Raw genomic sequence first — 22,060 nt, forward strand, 5'->3', positions numbered from 1 at the left:
AATTCTGAAGTAATATCTTGCTACCTTTCTATGGCCTTCCAAACCAGGTTTCTTTCCTTGGTATAAGCGTCCCTTAATGCCTTGCACAGCAGTACTGAGACTATTGAAGAGAAGGGCAGGAATCAGGCAATCAACAGGCTAGAGTTAGTCCAAGACCAAATCTAAAGTAGTACTCAACTTCCCTCCCCTCTCTGTTTTCCCCTCTTACGTATAATGCTGCATGCTCTTCAAGGCACATACTCACCCACACAGGAAATTCAGCATTGTCCCACCCTTAGTTTTCTGTTTTGTCTGACATATACCAGGCCCTGCACCACCATCTTGGTCCTCTTCATATGGCTGCCTCTTCCAGGCATTGATGGTCTTGCACCCCCCAGCCACTCTGTGTGCCTGCCCCTGCAGCTTTCTGTGAGTTGGGATCTATGTATCTCAGGCAGGACTGGTGCAAGGATTTTTGACACCCTAGGCAAAACCTCATTTTGCTGCCCCCATTGGCTCCACCCCTGACCCCCACCCCCTATGACAGGAGGCAACACTCTACAGGAAGCATTGACTCTGCTTCCTCTAGCGCTGGCTCCAGTGATGCGCTGTGTCTCTAATTACACTACCGGCCAGATGGAGCAGCTGCCCGAGACTGAGTTAGCTACATGCTGCAGCCTGCAGAGCATGCAGATGCGGAGGGAAATCAGTGGTCCTAGGCGGCTGCATAGTTTGCCTAGTGGTAGCACCAGCCCGGATCTAAGGTGGCATCAGAACCAGAGACAGGACATTCTGGCCTAGGCAGAGGCATAGAGGTGGGGCCAAAGAAAAAAGAAAAATGCTGCTTGGAGAAGGGAGAGGGTTTAAACATTCAGATGGAACTATCTCCTTTTTCAGAGTTAGGTTGTGCTTTAACTGTGGTGTGGTCTACTAGGACAGTCCTGATTTGGCTTTGCGATCACAGGAATAAAATAAAAAAACAGAATTGCAGATCCTTTACTAGGTGCACATAGCTGTATTTTAGCTGACTGTTGGAATTGTCATTTTTGTCTTTAAACAGCTGCCCTGTTCTCAGTTGGCGCAAACCCAACACATCACATCACCCAAAGAACACCATCTTTGGTGCTGGTGTTTGGTGGCAGCATTGTGCAGTGGGGATGTTTTTCAGCAGTCGGGGCTGGGAAACTGGTCAGAGTTGAGGGAAAGATGGAAGGTGCTAAATACAGGGATATTCTTGAGCAAAACCTGTACTCTGTGTGTGATTTGAGGGTAGGACGGAGGTTCACCTTCCAGCAGGACAATGACCCCAAACACACTGCTAAAGCAACACTTGAGTGGTTTAAAGGGAAACATGTAAATGTGCTGAAATGGCCTAGTCAAAGCCCAGACCTCAATCCAATAGAAAATCTGTGGTCAGACTTAAAGATTGCTGTTCACAAGCGCAAACCATCCAACCTGAAGGAGCTGGAGCAGTTTTGCAAGGAGGAGGAATGGGCAGAAATCCCAGTGGTGAGATGTGGGAAGACTCATAGAGACTTATCCAAAGCGTCTTGGAGCTGTGATAGCCACAAAAGGCGGCTCTACAAAGTATTGACTATAGGGGGGTGAATAGTTATGCACATTGGACTTTTTCTGTTATTTTGTCCTATTTGTTGTTTGCTTCACAATAAAAAAAAATCTTCAAAGTTGTGGGCATGCTCTGTAAATTAAATGATGCAAATCCTCAAACAATCCGTGTTAATTCCAGGTTGTGAGGCAACAAAACACAAAAAATGCCAAGGGGGTGAATACTTTTTTTGCAAGGCACTGTAGATGTATTTTAGCTGACTGTTTGTTGGAATTGTCATTTTTGTCTTTCAACAGCTGCCCTGTTCTCAGTGACTCTACACTACATGTGGAAGAGAATGGAGTCTCCCTGCAAGGACGTTTCTCTCTTAATATGACCGAGTTTGCTGGAAATTACAGCAAATATTCTATAGACTGTCAGATAATCTTGTGTAACACAACATTGGGGACGTGCAGTCCGGTAAGTTGGGTTTTGAGACGCTGACAAATACATAAAAATTGTGTGTGTCTGCTTTACACTTCTACCCTTTTATATCATCTACAGAATTGTTCCCAAACAAACCCCACAATAGTGGGCAGCGGCATGGACATCGCCAATTTAACATCGGGTGCTCTGTATATTGATGGTAATATTTTATCTTTCTATAAGTATTCGATTTTATTACAAATATGGGCAATTTCTTACCAAGTACTAAACATAAATGCATTCAAAAAGAAACATCTCAGCATTCTTTGGAAACACTGTATGGTTTATTGATGATTTACAATGTACAGTATATAGAAAATTCAAGAAAATATAAACCTAAATTTTAGAAATGGCTGGTTACATAATGCATTAGAATTCTGGTATGATTTTTTTTCACAAAAAGTTAAAATTCTTTTAATTTTTATTTAAATTAAAACTGTTCATTGAATTAGAATACACATGTGGTAATAATGGTGATGATAATCATAATGTATGACGATTATTTTAATACATAATAATATTAAGAAAAAGGCAAAAGAAGAGGAAGAAGAAAGTAAGTAATACATGCATTATATTTTTATATGTATTATATTTTATTACAAATAATTTCTCACCAAGACCTAAAACATAAATGCATTCAAAAAGAAACATCTTAGCAATCTTTGACAACAATGTATGGTTTATTGGTGATTTATGATGCACAATATATAGAAAATTCAAGAAAATATAAATCCAAATTTTAGAAATGGCTGGATACATAAAGATGAATGCATTCAACGAGAAACAGCTCAGCATTCTTTGAATATACACCGTATGGTTTATTTGTGATTTTATATATAAGATTTAAGAAACTACAAAACTAATTTTAGAACTGCATGGTAATTCTGGTATTATTTTTCCAAAAAAGTTAAAATGCTTTTCATTTTTAATTAAGTGAAAAATTGTTAGCTGAATTAGAATAAAAAAATGTGGTGATAACGGTGACGATAATGCACGATGATAATTTTGCAAAATAATAAGAAGAGAAAGAAGAAGAAGAAGACAGATGTAAGGTTTAAACTTTTATTTTTATTTTATTTTTTATTTTATTTATTTATTTTTATTTTATTCTACAGTATATAAATACAATTAAAATATAAACTATAATTAAAATATTTTTAAGCATATATATCTATCTATCTATCTATCTATCTATCCATATATATATATATGTTTTATACATGCATTTAAGAACACATAATTGCTACATAAAATAATGATTGCATTTACAATTATAAGATGTTCTACTTTACATACAGTATCTCACAAAAGTAAGTACACCCCTCACATTTTTGTAAATCTTTTCTTCTCTCTTTTCATGTGACAACACTGAAGAAATGACACTTGTCTACAATGTAAAGTAGTGAGTGTACAGCTTGTATAACAGTGTAAATTTCCTGTCCCCTCAAAATAACTCAACACACAGCCATTAATGTCTAAACCGCTGGCAACAAAAGTCAGTACACCCCTAAGTGAAAAATGTCCAAATTAGGCCAAAAGTGTACTTATTGTCTGTGGCCCCCCATTATTTTCCAGCATTGCCTTAACTCTATTGGGCATGGAGGTCACCAGAGCTTCACAAGTCACCACTGGAGTCCTCTTCCCCTCCTCCATGATGACATCACAGAGCTGGTGGATGTTGGAGACCTTGCGCTCCTCCACCTTCCATGTGAGGATCCCCCACAGATGGTCAATAGGGTTTAGGTCTGGGGACATGCTTGGCCAGTCCATCACCTTTACCCTCAGCTTCTTTAGCAAGGCAGTGGTGGTCTTGGAGGTGTGTTTGGGGTGGTTATCATGTTGGAATACTGCCCTGCGGTCCAGTCTCTGAAGGGAGGGGATCATGCTCTGCTTCAGTAGGTCACAGTACATGTTGGCATTCATGGTCCCCCCCAATGATCTGTAGCCCCCCAGTGCCGGCAGCACTCATGCAGCCCCAGACCATGACACCCCCACCACCATGCCTGACTGTAGACAAGACACACTTGTCTTTGTCCTCCTCACCTGGTTGCCCCCACACATGCTTGTTACCATCTGACTCAAATACGTTTATCTTGGTCTCATCAGACCACAGGACATGGTTCCAGTAATCCATCTCCTTAGTCTGCTTGTCTTCAGCAAACTGTTTGTGGTCTTTCTTGTGCATCATCTTTAGAAGAGGCTTCCTTCTGGGATGACAGCCATACAGACCAATTTGATGCAGTGTGTAATGTATGGTCTAAGCACTGACAGGCTGACCCCCCCACCCCTACAACCTCTGCCGCAATGCTGGCAGCACTCATATGTCTATTTCCCAAAGACAACCTCTGGATATGACGCTGAGCACGTGACCTCATCTTCTTTGGTGGACCATGGCGAGGCCTGTTCTGAGGGGAACCTGTCCTGTTATACCGCTGTATGGTCTTGGCCACCGTACTGCAGCTCAGTTTCAGGGTCCTGGCAATCTTCTTATAGCCTAGGCCATCTTTATGTAGAGCAACAATTCTTTTTTTTTTTAGATCCTCAGAGAGTTCTTTGCCATGAGGAGCCATGTTGTACTTCCAGTGACCAGTATGAGAGAGTGAGAGCGATAACACCAAATTTAACACACCTGCTCCCCATTCACACCTGAGACCTTGTAACACTAACGAGTCACATGAGGAAAAATGGCCAATTGGTCCCAATTTGAACATTTTCACTTAGGGGTGTACTGACTTTTGTTGCCAGCGGTTTAGACATTAATGGCTGTGTGTTGAGTTATTTTGGAGGGGACAGGAAATTGACACTGTTATACAAGCTGTACACTCACTACTTTACATTGTAGACAAGTGTCATTTCTTCAGTGTTGTCACATGAAAAGATAGAAGAAAAGATTTACACAAATGTGACTGAGGGGTGTACTAACTTTTGTGAGATACTGTACCATGCAGTACATTAGAATAAATGCACAACATCTACAAAAACATACAAACACATTATAAAACTTTCTCCACAATTAATTTCAGAAAAAAAAAACATTATATGTAACATGATCAAATATATTTATTAAAAAACAATGATATGACTGTATTTTCCTAAATCGCTAATTGCGCGTGCGTACGGTGAGAAATCGAACAAGCAGCGAATCAAACAAGCGTCTAACAAAATCTAAAAATACTTTTTGACAATCCTTCGGCTTTCATTTGGGTGTTTGTAAAATGTACAATTAAGAAATAAATGGCGGCGTCTCCCGGTACATATTATGTGGTGAAATGTTTAGAAATGATTATCAGATGAAATGTTTTAGAAGGAAGTGATATGGAAATGTGGTGATGGTTTGGGCTGTGATGTGTGGGGGGTGTCCTTACTTTTCTTTCCAAGCTCTAGGATCATTATGTGAAGAATGTATACAGAAAAGAGTTTTATTGATCGTCTGATGTGATCATTGGGGACATAAGAATAATCTTTATAGAAGATAAACTGTCACAAAAATGTTTTATTTCTATAAAAGTGTAATAAAGACAGAGTCATCATTTCCCATTCATATGGGTGGAGGTAAGAGGATAATTAATGTACTTAAAGTGAGAATAAAGTGCTGATTGATGTTTTTTTTTTATATTTTTTACAGAAATGTTATTCTATTTACATACTTGAAAAATAAACATTGATTGAACGTTTTATTTACATCACTATTAATGGAGGAAATCACTATAAATAGGTTTCTGGAATTTAGCTACAAAATGTCTCCATGTCTGCCACATGTATTGGTGTTCAGTGTCAGCGTTGGGTCGCTGTTCTCATCTCTGTAAACTGATACATTCCGCTGGAGAGCTTGTGCTTCTGAAAAACACCAGACTTGCCGGTTGGATTACAAGATGAAAACAGGAGAAAAAAAAGGCTAAAAAAACAAACAAAACAAATGCAGCCATCACAGCTAGAAATTGGTAAGCTGCCACATAATAAATGTTTGCTTTTGGGTTTAATACCACTTTGAGGTGTTAGTAAAGTCTTGTTTTTTGTTTTGTTTTTTGTTAAAAATAATAAAAATGTAATACTTACCTTCTCTGTGTAATAGTTTTGCACATAGTGCATCCTCACATATTTACATGTATCACATGTATATATATATATATATATATATATATATATATATATATATATATATATATATATATATATATATATATATATATATATATATATATATATATATTTATTATTATTATTATTATTATTTTTACATACTGTCACCAGTCAGTGCCCCTGATCACCCCCACACCAGTTATAAATATATATGGTGTGGGGGTGATCAGGGGCACTGACTGTTGACAGTATGTAAAAACAAAAATAATAATATTATTATTATTATTTATTATTATTATTATTAATAATAATAATAATAATAATAATAATAATAATAATAATACATTTATTTCAATATTGTATTGATTTTATTACATTGTTTTCTTTCTTTTTTTTTACCTTTTTTTTAAACACATTTGGTACCAGAGCAATACAGTGCTACCACAGTAAGCCCCTGTACACACGGGTCAGAGATTCTGCCAACCAAATCCATCTGATTTTGTCCGTCAGATTTAGTCTGAAACTGATGCATACACACGGTCGGACTAAGTTGTCGAAAAATCTGATCGTTCAGAACGTGATGACGTTATTTCGTGATGATGGGACTAGATTCAGGCTAGTAGCCAATAGCTTTGATGTAGGAATTTGATCTGAGAATGCGTGGCACTTGGTCCGATCAAAATTCTCTACACATGATCGGATTACGTCCGACCGGCCCAGTTGGTTGGGAAATATTTCCAACAAGTTGGAAAATTGGATCCAACGGATATTCCAACGGAATCAGTCTGATGCAGACCACACACAGTCGGATTATCCGACAACACGGTCTGATAGGACACGTTCCCGACGGATTCTCCGACTGTGTGTACAAGGGCTTACACTGCACTACTGTGGAGAAGTGATAAGGATTTTTTTTTTACACATTTCCCTGGTATAAGCAACCATTTTTATTGAAAGAAATGGATTTATGTATTGTATATTATGGTGATTAGCTGTGTTTGGCCACAGCTAATTCCATATTGCAGGTGGGTTGTAATTGGCTCTGTCTGTACCATGTGATCACTGTGACCAATCACAGCTAGCAGCACAATGGTACACAATGAATGGCTTAAATCAAAGCCATTCATTGTGTACAATTGTCTTGTGATCTGCTGTGATTGGTCACAGTGATCACATGATACCAGCAGTGGGCCGCAGCAACATCATATGACGTCCACTCGGAAGTACAAAGGTCTGGCCCAGTCGTCATTTGACAATAGGCTGGGTGGGAAGTGGTTAACTAGGATCATGGCCATTTGATGCAAATTTTGTAACTTTGCACCAAAATGTCTGAGACATCATTTTTTGTTTGTTTACCTATTTCGCAAAAAAAAAAATTAAAATTGAATATAATATCTATTCTAATCAGGTACATCACATTATTTTAAATGGGCTCATAATGTTTTATGTATTTCTACTCCACAGAATTGCAAGTTTAGATGTTTCCTCTTTGCATGAAAAGTCTATGGACAGCGTCTATGACATCCTGATTTTCCAAGGTGAATGTCGGCGGGTTCAACATTGGACTCTCCATACTATACGGGACTAAAACTCAGTCAGAGAAGATGTGAAAATGGATCTCACATAATTAAAAGCAGCCCTTCCATAATACAGGATGAGGACGCTACGATCCAATGAGTTTTGCTCTATATCCTCTCTTGGGGGAAAAATCATAAATCTACTCCAAAAGTGGGGCCTGCTGCCCAACGATGGGCAAAACTACTGCAGATGTACCATCACCAACCAGGAGCTTCACGCATCGGCACAACGCTATTGGCTGAGGAGTTTTTCCTAAATGTACATAATAATATGACTGGATACTATCATTTATAGGTAAAGTTGATCCGGGGAATATCCGATTGCCTCTCGGGGGATCAGGAAGGAAATTTTTTCCCCTGCTGGAGCAAATTGGAGAATGCTCTGCTGGGGTTTTTCGCCTTCCTCTGTATCAACTGGATCATAGGTTGGACTTGATGGACTTGTGTCTTTTTTCAACCTCACCTACTATGTAACTATGTAACTGTGGGTGAAGGATTGTGTATATATATAGGATTGTATGATTTTTTTTTTTTCTTTTATTGGTTGAACTACATGGACTTGTGTCTTTTTTTTCAACCTGACTAACAACTATTAGACATGGGCACACTGAAATATTTTGTTTCGGAATTTAGTTATACATTTATTTCTTTACTCCCGAAATTTGTTTTTATTTATTTTGTTTTCTTGAAAAATGCATTCGTCCGAAAATCTGAAATAATTAAGGTTGAATCTGTCATTGAAGGCTTATGGTTTCGGCCGAATGTTCTAAGAAGATTCAACGGAGCAGCTAAACTGTAGACTATATATATATATATATTAACCTGGGAGCTCCCACTGCTTTAAAGCTATATGTGAGGCCTCACTTAAAGTACTTTATCAGGGGTCTTCTTTTCTTCGCTAGCTAAAGTCACTCCTTTGTATTGGTAATCCAAAGTTCATGGAGGATTAAGCTGAAATGCTCCTGGTGTAACTCCAGTAACGTATTTACAAATGCTTGAGACGCCAAGGTAGATAGGCCTCAAGCCTGCTCAGTGTCAGTTGCTCTGCTGTGCCTCCGTGGAACTGCAGGTTTCAGTGAGGTCTGTGTGTGAGTCTAACTGCGTGCAAAAGTTAACAAATTGTGGGCCGCAACCCGGAAATGGAAGGGGAAAGCGAGGAATGATAGGGGGAAAAAACAAGAGTACAGGAAGGAAGGGAAAGAAAAGGGTAAGATAGATAAGGATAGGAAAGGTTAGGAGAGAGGGGAGATGAAAGGGAGGAGAAAAAGAGAGACCAAAAAGCTGAAACTGGGAGGAGAAGGGGGAAGGGCACAAGGGAAAAGGAGATGGGATGGGAGAAGGGATGGGGAGGGGAAGAAGAGAAAAAGGGGAAAAGGGGGGGAGGGGAGAAGAGGAAAAGGGGAGGGGAGGACAAAGGGGAGGGGAAAAGGGGAGGATGAAAGATGGGAGAGAAGGGAGGGGTTAAAGTGACCGAAAAAGTTATGAAAAAAAGAAAAAGGAGGGAAAAAGAAGGGGGGTGCCCTTTGGACCTTCTGAGTGCCTTTGGACCTTCTCAATCCGGCCGCCGTCTTTCAGGCTTCGTCAGGTCACCGCACAAACAAACAAGCTGGTGCTCTGCGATGGCTGTCGGCCGCTGTCTTCGGGAAGCCTCCCCATAGATCCGCACAGGCAGGCAGCGTGGTCCCAAGAGACCTAAAATGGCCGCTCCGGTCCCTTTTATCCCCTACCCAGCATGCACTGCGTAAGAGAGAGTGTTCATGGGTAGGTCACGCGGACTCCCAGGTAATAAGGTCAACCTTCAGAATCCAGACAAACAGTCACTTCCTGCACAAGTTTTTAGATTTTTCTGAGGTAATAATAAACAGGTGCGTTACCCATATTAGACCACTAGATGGCTCTGGTATAAAACCACAGTAATGTCCATAAACCTTACATTAAGCATACATAACCACATCAATAGGCAAGGATGTCAGCGCTACATTATATTTATTAATTATTATTACTAGTAGGGATGAGCTTTGAGTTCGAGTCAAACTCATGTTCTACTCAAACATTGCCTGTTCACCGAACAGTGAACAATATGGGGTGTTGGTGGCAAATTCGAAAAGCCGCGGAACACCCTGTATAAGTCTATGGGAGAAATCTAAAGTGCTAATTTTAAAGGCTTATATGCAAATTATGGTCATAAAAAGTGTTTGGGGACCCGGGTCCTGCTCCAGGGGACATGTATCAATGCAAAAAAAAGTTTTAAAAACTGCAGTTTTTTCAGGAGCAGTGATTTTAATAATGCTTAAAGTGAAACAATAAAAGTGTAATATTCCCTTAAATTTCGTACCTGGGGGGTGTCTATAGTATGCCTGTGAAGGGGCGCATGTTTCCCGTGCTTAGAACTGTCCCTGCACAAAGTGTCATTTCTGCAGGAAAAAAAGTAATTTAAAATCACTCTCGGCTATAATACATTGTAGGCTCCCCGTAATACAGAGAACACTCATTGAAAGTCATTGATAAAAAAAAATGTGTGGGGTTCCCCCAAATTCAATTACCAGGCCCTTCAGGTCTGGTATGGATTTTAAGGGGGAACTCCACGCCAAATTAAAAAAAAAAAAAATTACGTGAGGTTCCCCCCCAAATATCCATACCAGACCCTTTATCCGAGCACGCAAGCTGGCAGGCCACATGTTTTTGTTTTTAATAGCCAGAAATTGCAACCGTGAGTCAATTTAAATGTGATTTGACTCAGTGATTTTCACTGCAGCATGTTCTATGCATGCTACAGATGTGCCACTTTACAGGGAGACTAAGGGAACACTCCTGGCATTATGTTAAAAGGATTTTTTTTCTTTTTATTGTTGCACTTTAAGCATCACTAACCACCTCAATACCGGGCACTTACACCCACTTCCTGCCCAGGCCAATTTTCAGCCCCTTAGTTCCAGTGAAGGAAACTCTTAATACCAAGACATTTTGTACAATTTCATGCTCCCAACTTTGTGGGAACAGTTTGGGGACGGCCTCTTCCTGTTCCAACATGACTTCTCACCAGTGAACAAAGCACGGTCCATAAAGACATGGATTAGCAAGTTTGGGGTGGAGGAACTGACCTCAACCCCATAGAACACCTTTGGGATGAACAAGAGCAGAGACTTTGAGCCAGGCCTTCTCATGCAACATCGGTGCCTGACCTCACAGATGCTCTTCTGGAAGAATGGTCAAACATTCCCATAGACACACTCCTAAACCTTGTGGGCAGCCTTCCCAGAAGAGCTGAAGCTGTTATAGCTGCAAAGGGCCAACTCAATATTGAACCCTACGGAGTAAGACTGGGATGCCATTAAAGTGCATGTAAAGGCAGGTGTCCCGATACTTTTGGTAATGTAGTGTATATATGAGATTCTGTACAGTAGAGTTGACCTGTAGGGCATAAATAAACTATTTTGGTTGGTTTTCTTTTAATAGGAGTTCTGTCATTTTTCAGGTCGTTAGTAATAAATATGCTCTACCAGAAAATTTCCATGTTTTGGCAGTGGAAAATGCTGCGAGAGGTTGGCAACCCTGCCCCTTCTTCAGGACTAAGAGCAAGGGATTAACATTTGATAGATATAATTAAGAATGGGAGTTGTATGTGATATACAAGACGGAGTACATTGTGAGCTCCTGTATGGAAGTTGCCAAGAAAAACGTCTTCGTTATATATTCTTGAATCTACTCACATCCCGCGGGAGGCATGCAGGAGGACCAGGAGGACGAGGAGAGACGTTCGCTCTCTCATCCTGGAATCTAAGTTGCCTATCACTCCTTTTCTGAACACAGATTACTCCCAACGATATCTGGTCACATAGGTGAACATTTCCCCCGATGCCTTTTTTACCATTTGACCTTTTCTAGTTTTTTTTTAATGCTTCCTCATCCATGGTATTTACTAGAAAAACAAAAGCAGTAGTTGATCCCGTATGAAACTCAGAATTATTCAGGAAGTACATCAGAATTATTCAGGAAGTACATCATTCATCATGTCTACCTTCACCTCCACCCACAACCATTTTATCAAATACCAAATCAGTTGTGCAGAGACCGGGTGTATCAAGTCATGGAGCCCAACATTTTTCAAATAAATAAGGACAATCTGTGTTTTATACTGTATATATATCCCCCTTTGTTCGTACGTAGAGGGGAACGCATATTAGGTCACGCCTGCTTATGTCAATGGAATTCAAAGGTACCTCTGTGATCGGTAGAGCAAGAGCAATCATTTCAACTCTAAACTAATGTTGGGCAAACGGTTTGGCCAGAGCATGGGTTCAGGCCGAACATTGGCTGTTCGCCCATTCATCGAACACCCAAATTGTCAGAGTGTTTGACCATTTGTTTGGCCCGCCGAGCGCCCCACAATGCACTGCACATTGCACAGTGCCCTGATTGGCTGAATCAATAAAGGATTTGCCCAAAAAGGAATGTTTTTTGAGAGCACTGATTTTTTTAATGTTTAAAGTGAAGCAATAAAAATGAAATATTTCTTTAAATATCGTGCCAGGGCAGTGTCTATAGTATGTCTGTAAAGTGGTGCATATTTACCATGTTTAGAACAGTACCACAGCAAAATTAAATTTCTAAAGGAAAAAAAAGTCATTTAAAACTGATTGTCAGGTCTCGGCAATATAGATGAAAATCATTGAGAAAAATGGCATGGGGTTCAGTCCATTACCAGGCCCTTTGGGTCTGGTATGAATATTAAGGGGAACCCCAAACCAAAATTTGTTGTACATTGTACCCCTACCATTTCACAAAAAGTGTCAAAAATCGTAAGAAACACAGGAGACAGGCCGCAGGAAAACAGGGGGGATGAGAAAGCGTCCCTCCTGAACCATTCCAGGCCACAGGCCATCAACATGGGCATGCTTTGGGGTAGCAGGCCTCATTTTCACAACCCTTGCCCGGTGGTTGTGGGGGTCTGCGGGCAGGGAAGGGGCTTATCGGAATCTGGAAGCCCCCTTTAACAAGGGGACCCCCAGATCCCAGCCTCCCCCCCTGTGTGAAATGGTAATGGGGTACATATGTACCCCTACAATTTCCCAAAAAAGTGTGAAAATGGTAAAAATAACAAGACACGGCTTGGGGACATGTTTTTTATTAAAAAATAAGTGTCCCCCGAAGTCAATTCATCTTCTTCTTCTCTCACTGCAACGGACCGAAAAAAAGAAAAAAAAAAGCCACACACCGCCACCGATCTGCCTCCCATAAGGACACAAAAACAGACTTTGTCATGACCTCAATCAGTCCAGAGCCAGGAGATGGATAATTTGGGGGTTGCCTCCCCAGAAATGAGGGGGACAAAAACAGATGTTAAAAGACTAGCCTCGGCCTTGAATGGTACAAGGAAGACCATGTGTGGTCGCAGAAGATAAATAAAGACCAAGATAAAAAATAGGAGGAAAACAGTGTGCCCCTAAATTCATTTGTTTTTCGTTCTTGAGCGTAGCAAATGCACATTGTTTTCTTTGGGTCCTTTTCAATTATGGGCCCATTCAACTGGACCTATGTTGTTTTTTGTCCAGAATATATTTATATTAATTGATCTTTTGGTTGGTTTTCTTCTTATTTTTTAGCTGGGTCTTTATGTATCTCCTGTGACTACAGATGGTCTTCCTTGAACCATTCGAGGCCAGGGCTAGTCTTTTGACATCTATTTTTGTCCCCCTCATTTCTGGGGAGGCAACCCCCAAATTTTCCATCTCCTGGACTGATTGAGGTATGTACTGCACATCTCCTTGAGGTCATGACACAGTCTGTTTTTGTGTCCCTATGTGTCATTACTTATAGATATTCATTTTGCCTTCCATGCTAGAGCTGGATCTTTGTGGTGGTCCCATACTATCCCTGAGGATGCCATCACTGACGAAACATGTTGGGATTAAACTTCCATCTGTGGCCATCTTTTCTTTTTCTTGTGGGTTACCAGAAACCCAATATATATCATTTATATGCTCTACCATTGATTTGAACTATTTTGATATTTCTACTTGTCTTTTTGTGCTAATAAAGAAATTATATTTTTTATCTTATTTGTCATGAACCATTTGTCAGTAGCACCATTATAATCCCATTCCTCCATATTTACAATTTCACTAAGCGGGATGAGGTGCAGGATATTATAGAGCCACTCAGATTATACTTTACAGTCTATCACACATGTGTTAGCCCTTGCACACACGGTTGGACATTCCGATGGACAAAGTCTGATAGGACCGTGTTGTCGGATAATCCGACAGTGTGTGGGCTCCATCGGACTGTTTCCGACGGACCAAGTTTTCCAGCTGGGCTATAAAATTTTCCGACAACATGATCCGATCAGACTTTGTCCGATCATGTGTAGAGAATTCCGATCGGACAAAGTGCCACGCATGCTCAGATCAAATTCCTAGACCAAAGCTATTGGCTACTAGCCTGAACGTAGTCCCGTCCTAACAAAATAAAGTCATCACGTTAAGTACGATCAGATTTTCTGACAACTTTGTCCGACCGTGTGTATGCAACAGTTTCGGACAAAATTGGATTTGGTTGTCGGGATGTCCGACCGTGTGTACAAGGGATTATCCTCATACTTAGGAGAAGTAGCAGAATGTACTTTGGGGTGTAATGCAACGTATACTCATGACGTGTGTAGGAAATATCTCAGTAAAGTGAAAACTTTGTGTAACTAAAAAATAAAAAATAAAAATTTTACAAAAACCTGTGGCAAAATATAATGACTTCCAAAGACTCCACATGCCTCTTACCAAATACCTTGGAGTGTCTACTTTCCAAAAAGGGGTAATTTGGAGGGTGTTTATACTCTCCTGGCATTTTAGGGCCTCTGTAAAAATTGTGAAAGGTAGTCAGAAAATCCAATGCACAATTAACATGCCTTGAAAGTCTGTTGATGCTCATTGGGTTTTTGGGCTCCTGTACGTGGCTAGATTGCCAACAAGTCTTCTAATGCCACGCGTACACACGACCGGACTTTCCGTCAGAATAAACTCCGAAGGTCTTCCCGAACGGAGTTCTGACCAAACAGACTTGCCCGCACACGATCACACCAAACTCCGTTCGTTTCGAACGCAATGCCGTATGACTGAACTAAAAAAGGAAGTTCAACAGCCAGTTCAAAGTTCAAAGTCCAATAGCTGCCCTTGTGTCGTATTTGGTCCGTCGGACCAGCACACAGACGTACGGTTTTCCCGATAAGAATTGATTCCATCAGGAAGATTTAAAGCATGTTCTATTGCTAGGTCCGATGGAATTTTTTTAAAGAAAAACGATCGGAATATCCCAAACACAATCGGAATATCTGATTCCGTCAGACCTTTTCTGCCGGAAAGTCCGGTCGTGTGTATGCGGCATTAGAAGCATTTTTTTTTTTTTTTGCCTTTTCAACTTGCTGCAAAAAATAAAATCTTACGTGGACTCAGAATGGCTCTCAACAAATATTCCGTAGAGAAGGCAAGGTTACACAGCTCCAGGTGAGACTAATCCTCCCTCTGATGAACCGGGTGCAGGTCCAGTCCGCGATCTGGGAAAATTCCAAACAAAAAAAAGTATTGACCGCACTCCAGGATAGGATACATGAATTTCTTTATTGTAGTAATGAACAATTCATGACAACACAGGTACAGAGGAACCACAGTAGGTGTTGACGCGTTTCAGCAAATAGCTTGGGGTGTCAAATGGTCATTTGAGGGATGTTTTGGACTCTCCTGGCATTTTAGCACCTCAAGAAATGTGATAGGCCGTCAAAAAGTCAGAGTTGCTTAAATGCTGTGTGATTTCCAGTATATATAACACTATATAACATTATAACACAGCATATATAACACAGTTTGTAGACGCTAACATTTTCACTAAAAACAATATACATTTATTGTTTTTTTGTTTGTTTTCTTAACCAAAGACAGGCAGCAAAATAAATTTTGGTCTACATTCATGAAGACATTTGATTGTATTGGAGCAGTGTTGCTTGACCGAGCAATTTACAATTGACCCCTTCCCGACCGCTGATATACACTGGCAGAATCGCATGGGTGGGAAAGCAGCGTACAGTTACGTTCCCTTTAAGATGTGGCATTGTGCGCACATACCCGTCCGCCAGCGGCATTTTCCAGCTGCATGCTCTGTGACTGCGGGTCCCATGGACTTGATGTCCGCCGGGTGATCGCGATCGTGTCATGGAGCGGAAGAACAGGGAGATGCCTATGTAAACAAGGCATTTCCCCATTCTGCTTAGTAATATGACAAAGATCACTGATCCCTGTCATTGGGAGCAGTGATCGCTGTCATGCGAGTGGTAGCCCACCCCCCCACAGTTAGAATCACTCCCTAGGACACACTTAACCCCTTGATTGCCCCCTAGTGTTGACCCCATCCCTGCCAGTGTCATTTACACAGTAATCAGTGCATTTTTTTATAGCACTGATCGCTGTATAAATGACAATGGTCCCAAAAGAGTGTCAGAAGTGTCCGATGTGTCCGCCATAATGTCGCAGTCATGATAAAAAAAATCGCAGATTGCCGCCATTACTAATAAAAAAATAATAATAATAAAAATGCCCTAAAACTATGCCCTATTTTGGAGACGTCATAACTTTTGTGCAAACCAATCAATATACGCTTATTGCAATTTTTTTTTTTACCAGAAATATGTAGAAGAATACGTATCGGCCTAAACTAAGGAAAAAAAAAATTATATATTTTTTGGGGATATTTATTATAGCAAAAAGTAAAAAAATATGGTGTTTTTTCAAAATTGTCGCTCTTTTTTTGTTTAAAGCGCAAAAAATTAAAACCGCAGAGGTGATCAAATACCACCAAAAGAAAACTTTATTTCTGGGGAAAAAAAGGGCGTAGATTTTGTTTGGGTGCCACGTCGCACGACCGCGCAATTGTCAGTTAAAGCGACGCAGTGCCGAATCGCAAAAAGTGCTTTGGTAAGGAAGGGGGTCAAGTCTTCTGGGGTTGAAATGGTTAAGGTAGCGCAATGCTGAACAGCAAAAAATGTGGCCTGGTCGTAAAGAGGGTAAAAGCTTCTGGAGGTCCAGTGGTTTAAAAAAAAAAATGATAAAGAAAAATTGCAAATCTAATATAACTTTCCCACGTTCGAGTATTTCTGAGTGACAATACAGGATGATCCACACGAGATGTTTTGGTTTTGCCCGTATGTACGAAGAACAAGGAAGCAAAAACAAAAAATACCATCAAATGATAAAAAAAAGGCGATGTAGGAATTGTCACGTCTTTAGTGAAGCTGAAAGTCATTTTGTGAACAGACGGCGTTGGGAGAAATCTGCGTTCAGAAAGCAGTGATAGGCAACGAGGATTCCAGGATGAGAGAGCGAACATCTCTCCTCGTCCTCCTGGTCCTCCTGTATGCCTCCCGTGGAATGACACGTGAGTAGATTCACGAATATCTTAACTAAGACTTTTTTCTTGACAACTTCCATACAGGAGCACACAATGTACTCTGCCTTGTATATCACATACAACTCCCATTCTTAAGTATGTCTATCAATCTTTAATTCCTTGACTTTAGTTCTGAAGTAGGGGGGTAACAATGTCCTCTGAAACATGCCGGCCTGTTTAATTATATATATATTTTTAGTTCATTAATTTTCATTCAAAGTTTTCAATGATACATGAAAAAATGTGCATTGACCGCCATATAACAAGACGTAGTAAATAGTACTACATGTATAAATACATATACTGTACATCATGACTAATATAAATGAACCGCAAGCAAGTTTTACGCACTAAACATTGGGTGAAGGGAATTGTCCGACTCCTCGAGACACCCCATCTGGGGAACAAACTGCCCCGAGGGAAGGACAACACCATCAACCCATCAACCCATCAACACCATCAACCCATCAACCCATCAACACCATCAACCCATCAACCCATCAACCCTTACTTTCCACTCTATTCATTACTGTTTATAGTAAATTATGACCATACCATCTTACTCTTTGTTAGGCTATACAAGACTGAATGTTATGGACATCATTTCACTAAGAACATATAAAATGTATTTTATAAGGTAGTGATAAATGAAAAAGATGAAACATAATGAAACACGAGAAAAGGGAAACAAGGAAATGGATGAAAGCCCATTGAAGGGTTCAACTGCTCAGGAACATTATCTGGAAAAGTGTATATAACGTCTTTGAGGAGAGGATTCATCGCTTTAGAAGAGATTATTTTATTTACGCTCTTATAGTGACTTGTTGGATTTTTTTGCCAATCTGACCAAGGTTGCCAATCTGACCAAGGTTGCCAATCTGACCAAGGTTGCCAGTTTTTAAGAAACTCAGTATTTTTCCCCATTCACTGATGCTAACATACTCTCAAATGTATAATGTGTAGAGCGGGTGTGTACAGCATCGGTTACCTCTGGTGGATCTGGAGATCTCCATATTCTAAGTATTACTAGTTTAGCTGCTAGGAATAGATGAGTAGTAAATTGTCTCAGAGGGGGTGGTATGTCTTCAATGCCTACATTTAAGAGGGCCAATGGTGGAGAGAGTTGTAGAGATAGGCCTGTTACTTGGTGAAAGATTGTAAATTACTTAGACCAGAATTTTGCTAGCTTGCCACATGACCATAGTACAGTTCCTGACAAAAGTCTTGTCGCTTCTCTATTTTGTAGAAACGCCTGCTGTTAACCTGACTTTTAATTAATCAATTGGTGTTAGAAATAGCTCATATGAAAAGCTAAAGCCCTCCCAAATGATGTTTAATGCACTGAAATAAATTAGTTTCACTGAAAAAAAGATTTATCATTTAATCAAGACAGACAGGTCAAATTTTGGCAAGACAAAAGTTTTGTCACCTATACAGAAATTGAACAACTTTACTGAAAATCCAAAAATATGTCAATAAATTAAGTAGTGGTGCTGTGAGATCCAAATTTTATATCTTGTATGACTTCCATGAGGACAGCATCCATACGGTTTGGCGAGGATTCATACAATTTATTGATGAAGTCATCAGGAATAGCAAAGAAAACAGTCTTGCATGCCTCCCAGAGTTCATCAATATTCTTTGGTTTCATCTTCCATGCTTCATCTTTCATTCTACACCACATATGCTCAATGATGTTCATGTCTGGTGACTGGGCTGGCCAATCCTGGAGCATCTTTGCCTTAAGGAACTTTGATGTGGAGATGGAAGTATGCGATGGAGCACCATCCTGCTGCAAAATTTGGCCTTTTTTATGGTTGGGAATATAAGAGGTAGCTAAGATTTCTTGGTATTTTAGACTATTGATGTTGCCTCCCACCCTGAAGATCCCTCACACACCCCCATACTGGATGTAACTCCAGACCATGATTTTGCCTCCACCAAACTTCACTGTTTTCTGGGTAAATCTCGGCTTCATGCGGGTTCCAGTAGGTCTCCTGCAATATTTGCGGCGACTGTGGTGTAATTCAACAGAAGATTCATCTGAAAAATCCACCTTCTGCCACTTTTCCAGAGTCCATCCTTTTAGCAGGCTGTGGCCCTTGGCAAATGCCACATGGTTTTTCAATTGTCTTTTGTTTAGTGCTAGCTTATGGGCACTGATTCGACCACGGAGGCCATTTCGAGACAGAATCCGACAAACTGTTCTGGTTGACACAGGGACTTCAGGTGACCGGGTCTCGTGGAGCTCTGCTGCAGTGGAAAATGGGCTGGCCTTGGATTTTCGAGCCAACAAACGGTCCTCTGGAGCAGTTGTCTAGCGGGGTCGGCCTGACCTGGCCTTGTCCAAAACGTCTCCAGTCTCTTCAAATCTTTTTTTTATCTTCTGAACTTGACGCTGTGACACATTGAAGGTGTCTGCCACATCAGCAGTGGATCTGGTCTTCAGCCTCTTGATAATTAACACTTTAGTTTCCGGGTGAACCTTAAGCCGCGTACACACGGGCGGACTGTCTGGCCAACTAAGTCCGTCAGACAATCCGACGGACAGTCCGTCCTACTTTCGAATGAACGGACTTGACCACACACGATGAACAAACAGTCTGTCGAAAGCTTGCGCAATGACGTGTACAGCACGTACGACGGGACTAGAAATAGGACGTCCAATACAATGCAATGCAACCTTTCGCCGTGTAAATCCTTTCTGAGCATGCGCCATACTTAGTCCGTCGAACTAGCCTACTCACGAGCGGACTGTCCGCTGAAACCAAAGTTGGACGGACAATATTACGGAAATTCCGAAATACTTAGTCCGCCAGACTGCACGCTGAAAAAGTCAGCTGAAGCCCACACACGAGCGGACTGTCCGCTGAAATGTGTTTCGGCGGACTAAGTTGGACAGACAGTCCGCCCGTGTGTACGCGGCTTTAGGCATGTTTGCAGAGGTCTAGTTGCAGTTGAGAAGGTCTAGTGTACTGGTGTTCTTTTTATATACACCTGAGACCTAATTGATCCATTATTAGTCACAGTTGAAGCTCATATAACAAGGCGACAACACTTATGTCTTGGCAAAAATTGACTCAATGGGCTTTACCAAGCTGTGAATATTAGAATACTTTTGGTCAGTTTCATTTTGCACTGAAACATTATTACAAAAGCTGTTGGGATTAAAATGACCCATTTCTTGTAACAAAATCTTGATTAGAAATATATTTTAGCAGCACTTCAGGTCAATTTGTAAACAAGCGACAAGACTTTTGTCAGGGACTGTATATGGCAAATAGTGCTTGCTTGGGAACAGTTCCTCCAGCACAGTGGAGATATGGAAGGGTTAAATTTGGCAATTCTGTGCGGTGCTAAATACCACTGCATTTTAAAGCGCTAATTTGCAGGCGTTAATGCACCTGACGCATTAATGAGCATTCAGGTCATGGCAGTTGATGCTGAAGATTTTCTTTTTATTTCTTTTACAAGGCTAAAATAGGAAGTGATTACTCTGACGCTTTGCAACTGCAGCTTAAATATGATGTAAGTGACATAGAACGGAATGGAGGGGGGTTGCAAAATGTTAACGCCTGATGAACTCAGCAGGAAGCGTTATTTCTGGTCGCCATGACATGAGGCAACACGAATAGTGCAGTGTGGACTCCTCCATCCACTCCGTTTTATCAGATATGAGTGGTGTTGACAGGCAGCTGGGAAGCAAAAGGCAACACAATCGCCTGTTATCAATGTCCGAGTTAAAGATCCCTATCAAATAATACTGGAGAATATAAAATAAAATAGAATATAAAGAAATAGAATACAATATATTGAAATGACTGACCCCATCTTTCCTTTTCCAGAGACCACCAGCAGCTCTACAACCATCGGTAAGTGTTTAATTATTACTATCTTGTGTTATAGGAAAATGAAGGAATGTGTCAGATAGGTGACTTCACCATCTCGTTTTTTTAATGGGGTGTGATGTCATTTATTAATAGCCCAATGTGGTGATCACACCCATAGGGGGATATGAGCACCGGGAGCAATATGAGTTGTGGGGGGGGTCCACATTGCAGATGTCTTCCAACCGGTGGAATAGTGCCTTGTACATTCAGAATAAAAGGCATTACAACCCAATTCACAGATGTTCATGTGTTATTGCATGTTGTGTTTTTACCACATGTTACCGCAATCCATAAGTGTGAAGGATTTAACCACTTCAGCTCCTGGAAGGTTATACCCCTTTCATGACCAGGCCATTTTATCAATACGGCACTGCAATACTTTGCCTGACAATTGTGCGGCCGTGCGACGCTGTACCCAAATAAAATTGATGTCCTTTTTTCCCACAAAAAGAGCTTTCTTTTGGTGGTATTTAATCACTTCGTCAGAGGACGCCCTCTGAGTAAGTGATGACGAAACGCGTCAGTGCGTGACCACGCAGTTAACACTGTCTACGCTGTCTGTCAAGCTGGGTTCATCGCTCTTCGTAAAGTTCCATGGAGTGGTGAGAGATAGACAAGTGACAAAGACAGTGTTGCAATGTTAACATGCTTTAAAGTTTTGTGCAATTGGAAGGGAGGTTGGATTGGATACATTTTATCACAGAATTACGCTATGTGTACACATCTCTTTGTGGTGAGAGACATCTATACTGATGGAAGTATTCCCTGATGTAAAGACACAGAGTATTACAGGCGCATGTTCTGGATCTGTCTGGTGAGTTCATGACCATAGGGAAGATTACTCCCGCTGTGTGGTGATGGGATCTTTGTTTGGATAATACCCTTCATCAACAAGATTGATTGACTTCAATCTGACCAATTTTGGACAATTGAATATGCACTTTATTTTCTAATTGTGGAATACACAAAGCGCTGCCAATGTTATAGTTTGACTGAAGCAAGTTTGATTGTTTGTTTCTATTTATAGCGGCTGCTATTAATGTTTATACTAATTAATACATGTAATTAGTGGT

The 22,060-nt window shown here is 40.6% G+C and overlaps 1 protein-coding gene and 1 long non-coding RNA gene across 2 annotated transcripts in view; both read left to right on the top strand.

The window, feature by feature from the left end:
- The window catches only part of LOC143925274 (uncharacterized), a 148,030-nt gene that overhangs the window by 38,538 nt on the left and 87,432 nt on the right, over window positions 1-22,060 (top strand). The gene's annotated exons all lie outside the window — the stretch shown is intronic.
- Window positions 4,803-8,329, top strand: LOC144000349 (uncharacterized). The gene is made up of 2 exons (XR_013278221.1): window positions 4,803-5,952; window positions 7,556-8,329. It is a non-coding gene; the product is annotated as an uncharacterized LOC144000349 (long non-coding RNA).

The sequence above is a fragment of the Lithobates pipiens genome, unplaced genomic scaffold (assembly GCF_037356315.1).
Source record: "Lithobates pipiens isolate NorthernLeopardFrog02 unplaced genomic scaffold, aLitPip1_a1.2 Scaffold_22, whole genome shotgun sequence".
Taxonomy (NCBI): Eukaryota; Metazoa; Chordata; class Amphibia; order Anura; family Ranidae; genus Lithobates; species Lithobates pipiens.